This window comes from Chrysemys picta, chromosome 21 (assembly GCF_011386835.1).
Source record: "Chrysemys picta bellii isolate R12L10 chromosome 21, ASM1138683v2, whole genome shotgun sequence".
Taxonomy (NCBI): domain Eukaryota; kingdom Metazoa; phylum Chordata; order Testudines; family Emydidae; genus Chrysemys; species Chrysemys picta.
In genome coordinates, this window is record NC_088811.1 from 16,863,163 (window position 1) to 16,869,351 (window position 6,189).

Sequence of the window (6,189 nt, forward strand, 5' to 3'; positions counted from 1 at the left end):
GAAATTCCTCCTGTCTGATATTCTGGCAGAGGAGCAGGAGTGTAAAAAAAAGTCTTTGCGGGGAGGTTATTAATGGCGTTAGCTCGCTCTGCTCCTTCCCCACACGCACCTTCCTTTCCATCTCCTGCCCTTGGCAGGCTCTGCACAGAGACAAGTGGTGCAAGGGAGCCATCTCTGAACACTTCTAATAAAAAAAACTAAATTAAGAGAATGAGCTTTGCCCTTCTGTGGTTCCTGGTTAGCCTCAGAATGTGACATCCAGGCATTTCCAGGCAGCAAAAAATAAAGTTTCATAGTGAAGAGAAATTAAAATAGTCCGAGGCCGATAAACAAGTCCCTTGTTTCACTAATGTCCTCGGGGGATTCCATTATAGGTGTTCTTCCATGCAGCCACAGACAGAATTACAGCCCTTTTGGCTACTATCTCGTAAGACAGATTCTAACAATGGATAGCAACGGGCGCTGACTTTTCTTTTCCCCGGTGGGTGCTCCGCCCCGAGGCTCCACCCCCTTTCTGCCCCTTTCCCCAAGGCCTCGCCCTCGCTCTGCTTCTTCCCGCCCATGCTCCGCCTCCTCCCCTGAGGCCCCGCACCCACCCGCCCGCTCACTAGGCTCCGCCCTCCCACCAGTTGCCCAACAGCTGATCCGTAGCCCCGCCAAACAGCTGTGGCTGGTGAGTGGTGAGCACCCCCTATTTTTTTCCCCGGAGCGCCCAGGAAGTCCGAGCCGGTGATGGATAGCACCAACCTTAGGTACTTTGTTTGGTGTCTAGTCAGGGAAAGATTGGCTATATCAGACCGGGCCAGCGCCTTATGGAATGCGTCATGAATTTGCATGTCATCTTGACGCAGAGGCCATGCTAATCTTCTCTGTATCATTCCATTTTTAGTCTATGTGGTGCTGAAGGTTGAGCAGGAAGTTCCTCCAGGCCAGATCGTGGTCTTCCTCATGTGACCATGCAGAAGACACCCCCTCGCTCCTTTGCACCGCTAGTCATATCGTGTGCAGTGGGGAGAGGCAGGCTGAAAGACCGCCACTCCCATGGGGTGGAGAGTGGGTGAGCAGTGGCAAGGTGTGGGCAGCACGGCGATGGTTTCACCGGTGCACGAGGGGAAGCCATCTGTGTCAAGTGTAGGGCTAGTGCAGATTATTTCCAGACCAGAGCAAGGCCAGCATCAGCTTGTGATTGTCTGCTTCCCAGTTTGCTCCTGGGGCAGCACACCTATACCCTGACTCTTGCTCAGGGTTTACGGCCAAATCCTCTTTGAGCAGTGTCTTGTTCAAATCACCCAAACCACTCAGCATGAGGATGGCAAAACCGAGCCCTGAGGGACAAATCTGAGGCCCGTGGATGCTTTGAATCCTTATCAGAATGACAATATACAAAAATAGGAGAACACACTTCAATCTCCCTGGCCACACAATAGCAGATGTAAAGGTGGCCATCCTGCCGCAACAAAAACTTCAGGACCAGACTTCAAAGAGAAACTGCTGAGCTTCAATTCATCTGCAAATTTGACACCATCAGCTCAGGATTAAACAAAGACGGTGAATGGCCAACCAACTACAAAAGCAGTTTCTCCTCCCTTGGTGTTCACACCTCAACTGCTAGAAGAGGGCCTCATCCTCCCTGATTGAACTAACCTCGTCATCTCTAGACTGGTTCTTGCCTGCATATTTATACCTGCCTCTGGAAATTTCCACTACATGCATCTGACGAAGTGGGTATTCACCCACGAAAGCTGTGCTCCAACACGTCTGTTAGTCTATAAGGTGCCGTGGGACTCTTTGTCGCTTTTTACAGATCCAGACTAACACGGCTACCCCTCTGATACTTGAATCTCCAGGACATTTAAAGAAATTCCAAGAACAGAACATTTGACAGTTAATAGGACAAGGCCCTTAAGAAATTTATGAGTTTGAAAACTTGGAGGAATGTAGGGTTGCTAAGGTTGCTATAAGCTTGGTGTAGTGCTGTACAACCAGGCCCCTATAGTGCCACCTGCTGGCTAAGCATGGTGCTGCAGGCACTCTCTGCCTCAATTTCCTCCTCCCAGGTGGGTCCCGCACAGTGGCTGGAGTTGGTGCTGTAGCGTAGCCCTCCAGCCAAGTCAATCATTAAAACTTAACCCCTTCCAGGATAACAAAAGTCCAAACAAACAACAAATTCTTTCACCCCACTTGGCTCCTCTTCAGCCCACCTTCCGGGCTCTCTTTACAATTCTCCATGCTGGGAGGAAACCCTGACTCCCAGGCAAATTCCTTGGTGTCCTTCCAGGGACACCTACTTCAGGGCCTTCCGTAAGAGCCCACCCAGCGTGATCCCTGGTGTTCTTCCTCCCCTACACTGACTTCTCTGCCCTCAGGGCCGGCTCCAGGCACCAGGCAACCAAGCACATGCTTGGGGCGGCACCTGGTAAGGGGCGGCCAATCTTGGGGTGCCAGGGGGCAGCGTGGCGCGGCGCAGCATTCCGCGGGGGGTGCTCCGGCGGCGCGGGGCGTGTGGGGGGGGGGGGCGGCACGGGGCGTGGCGCTCGGGGGGGGCTCCGGCGGCGCGGCGCTCGGCAGGGGGGCAGCGCGGGGCGCGGCGCTCGGGGGGGGGGGTTCCGGGGGAGCGGCCGCGCTTTTTTTTGCTGCTTGGGGCAGCAAAAAAGTTACAGCCGGCCCTGTCTGCCCTTCTATGAGGCCCAGGTGTTTATCAGGTTGTCACCTGACCCCAATTAGTTCAGCCCCCTTAGGCTGGAAGGCAGTTAATTAGGGCACAGGTGGGGCTGATTGAACCCAAGCCTCCTGGCCCTTAAAGGAGCAGGCCATCCCGTAACACCAGGATTTTAAATACCTTGTACTGAACATCTAATACAGGATTATTTGTATTTATTGTATTTTATTGTATTTAACAATAAAATCCATGATGCCATCGCTGGGAAATTCAAAGCATAAAAGCAGGGACCACTGTTTGCACAGTGTCTACAGGAAAGGAACATGTGTGCTCCAGTTGCCGGCTCTGCGCCAGCTAACCAGTACTCTGTTGGCCTAGGTTTCGATAAGGACGTCCATCACCATGGTATCTGTGCCTGTGCGGACCCTTATCGAGGATGGCGTTCTATAAATCAATCAGCTCTGTTAGAAACAGAAAAAAACAAAATAAACGTTTGTCGGGTTAAAAAGACCAGATCTGCAGCGTTTTATTTTCCAGCTTCCAGGAAAGGGTTTAAAAACCAATGGAAAGTAAGAAGAGGTATTTCCAAACGTGGCTAACAGTTGTTGCAGGTGAAATGGTGCTGAAATGTGAGTTGCAATTGTGCATCTGCTTTTTAGCTTTGCCAGTCTGTCTGCAGAAGAGCTCTGTGGAGCTCGAAAGCTTGTCTTTTTTCCCAACAGAAATTGGTTCAATAAAAGATATATTGCCTTACCCACCTTGTCTTTCTACATTGATGCTGCAGTTTCACCTCTCTTAGCCAATCAGAGCTCAGGTCTGCTGTTCGGTTACTGAACCATAACTTTATCCTTATTTCTCAGTTATGTGGTTCTCTGCATTATGATTGGCCGAGGAGTTGGGCATTTCACAAAAATTGTACTTTTCTTTCACAATAACCATCCAACATGCAAATCCCAGTATGCTGGCTGGCTGAGGGCCATTATTACCCACTTGGAGAGCGGTGATTTGCATAAACTGGCATGCTTATTTGCATGGATTGCATAAGGCGCTGATTCTGTAAGGCACTTACGCATATGCTTCGCTTTAATTTGTGAGTAGTCCCGTTGACCTCAATAAGACTGTTCTTGAGAAATTCAAAACATAAAAGCAGTGACCACCATTTGTGTAGGGCCTACAAAAACAAGCAAAAAACCAAAGCCAGATGAGTGCCAGTGGCTGGGGTTGCATCAGCCGCAGCAATGAACTGAAAAACTGTCTATCTAGGATTCTATAAGGTCATCCATGTCCACTGGATAAGGGCCAAAATAAGTTCCTAAGTAATACAGCCAGGTGAGTTTTATAAGGGCTTGATCCGGTATCCAATAAAGGCATTGACAAACCTCCCACAGATAGATAGATTAGAACTTCAGAATAGTTCTTTCTCAATAACCACAAAGAGGTTATGCAAATTCCTTCTCCCCGATTGGCTACTACCCTCATAACTCCCCCCCCACCCCCGCCATCCCACCACATCCCCGCCATAATGTAGAATGTTATTGTTTAAAATGTATTTATTCGTGGAGGGAGGAAAGGGAACTAACTCTCCTCAAAAGTCCAGGAGCAACGTGGCGGAGACACTGCGAAGCATGGGGATAGGTGGGAAGCGACAAGGGGGGAGGAGTGGGAGGATGAGGGGTCTGTTTCTATGGGTCTGCTGCAGACGTCTGCATCACGGCCAGTGTAGCCAGGTTAGCATGGGCAGTGGTTCAGGGTAGCTGCCCAGGTATATACGTAGGAGGCCTGGAAGGGGGTTGTATGCAGTGATTAGCCTGAGCCGCCTCCCATGCTAACCTGGCTACACGGCTATTTTTAGCTCATTGGCTTGAGCAGAGCTAGTGTGTACCCACACTGGAAAGCACACTCCCGGCTACAGTGTAGACATACCCACTGTGACAGATACGGCAATTTCCTCCAGTATAGATGGAGGACCTTTTTGTATTAAGGCAGTGGTTTTCAATCAACCTTTTTCCATTTGCAGACCCCTACAAACTTTTGAATGGCGGTGCAGACCCCTTTGGAAATCTTAGACATAGTCTGTGGACCCCTGATTGAAAACCACTGATGTAAGGTGATGTATTATTGTGGGCAGGGATTGTATATTACCTTTCTAGGGGGAGAAATGTGACAGATTTAAGACCTCAGAGTTCAAAAGACTATACTGAAAATGTGCCAGACAAATATGGACTTTGGGGAGAAAAAGTGCTAATGGATTTCCTGGGGAATTCCTAGGGAGAAGTTAATGCAAATTCCCCAACGCCAGTTATGCAAAAAAACCAAACCCACAGCCCTTTGAAGCTATGCCCTGAGGAGAGGATCATTGCCTGCTGATTACCTCTTACACAAGGCTGAGATCAAAGGCCAGAAATGACTGATCTGCCCAGTCCTTGTTCTGATTCTGAATCTAACATGGATGAACTTATAACCATGAGGAAAACCCAATGGTGAGTTTTGAAGAATTAAAACCTACCAGAGCCTTAGGCTGGAGTTGCAGGGTGACTCTGGTAAGCATTTTAGCATACATGTAGGTTCTTTTATTGTTTTAATATGTTTTCTCTGTAATGCTTTTACCTTAAGAATGAATGTGCTTGCTTAGAAGGAGGTGGAAGGTAACTTATAACTGCGGGCGATCCACTGGTCACAGCCCTTGAAGAGAAATCAAAGGATAGGCGCTGGCCTTTTAGGCAGTCTGGCTTGCTGGGGATATCACAGTGTAGGCAGGGTTCTGTGCAGCCTTCAAATCCACAGTCAGGAGCGTGTGAGACGTGGGTTTCCCCCCAAGAGAAGTGACGGCTGAAGAGATGGAGCCTAAAGTGGGTGCCCTCGGTGGAACCGTGGAGCGGGACTACAGCTGCAGCTGCTCTGAACTCTGACGCCCGTCAGGAGTAAGAATAGTTTAGTGGTTAGGGTGCCCTGCTCTACCACATATTTGTTGTGTGAGGTTGTGCAAGGCACCTGGTCACTCTGGGCCTCAGTTCCCTATCTGAACAATGGGGATAATAGCACTGCCCTGCCTCACAGGGAAATGTGAGGAGAAATCCACTGACGATTGAGAGGTGCTCGGGTAATCTAGTGAGGACGGTTGTATGAGCACCTAGAATAGTGAATGTGATTTGGGTACCGACATCTCCTTAGGCTGCTTTGCAAATCCCATCCTACAAGCATCGCCACTGGCAAGTCTCAAGTTACTTTTATTATTTGTACCATGGTAGTTATTAAGATCTATGGGCCAGGTCCCCGTTGTGTTCGGTGCTGTACAAACCGATCATAAAGATGGTCCCTGCTCCAAAGAGCTTGTCACCTTCTCCCCATCCCTTTCCTTTTCCAAATTACAAGCACAACGAAAAATAGGTTCTAATGAAAACCCTGAGCTATCCTTCGCCATGACAGAAGCCGGGAACACAGAACTTTGGGCGTCCTGTTTTAGGTGAAACCCTGATTTTACTGGTAAACGGCCCTTTGAATATGTGCAACGATCCACCTGTTTCTTACTG

General features: G+C 49.2%; 1 non-coding gene across 1 annotated transcript; it reads right to left on the bottom strand.

Moving 5' to 3' along the window:
* Window positions 1-806: 806 nt before the first annotated feature.
* Window positions 807-915, bottom strand: LOC112060509 (U6 spliceosomal RNA). Its single transcript, XR_002889799.1, has one exon. It is a non-coding gene; the product is annotated as a U6 spliceosomal RNA (small nuclear RNA).
* Between the last annotated feature and the right edge of the window lie 5,274 nt (window positions 916-6,189).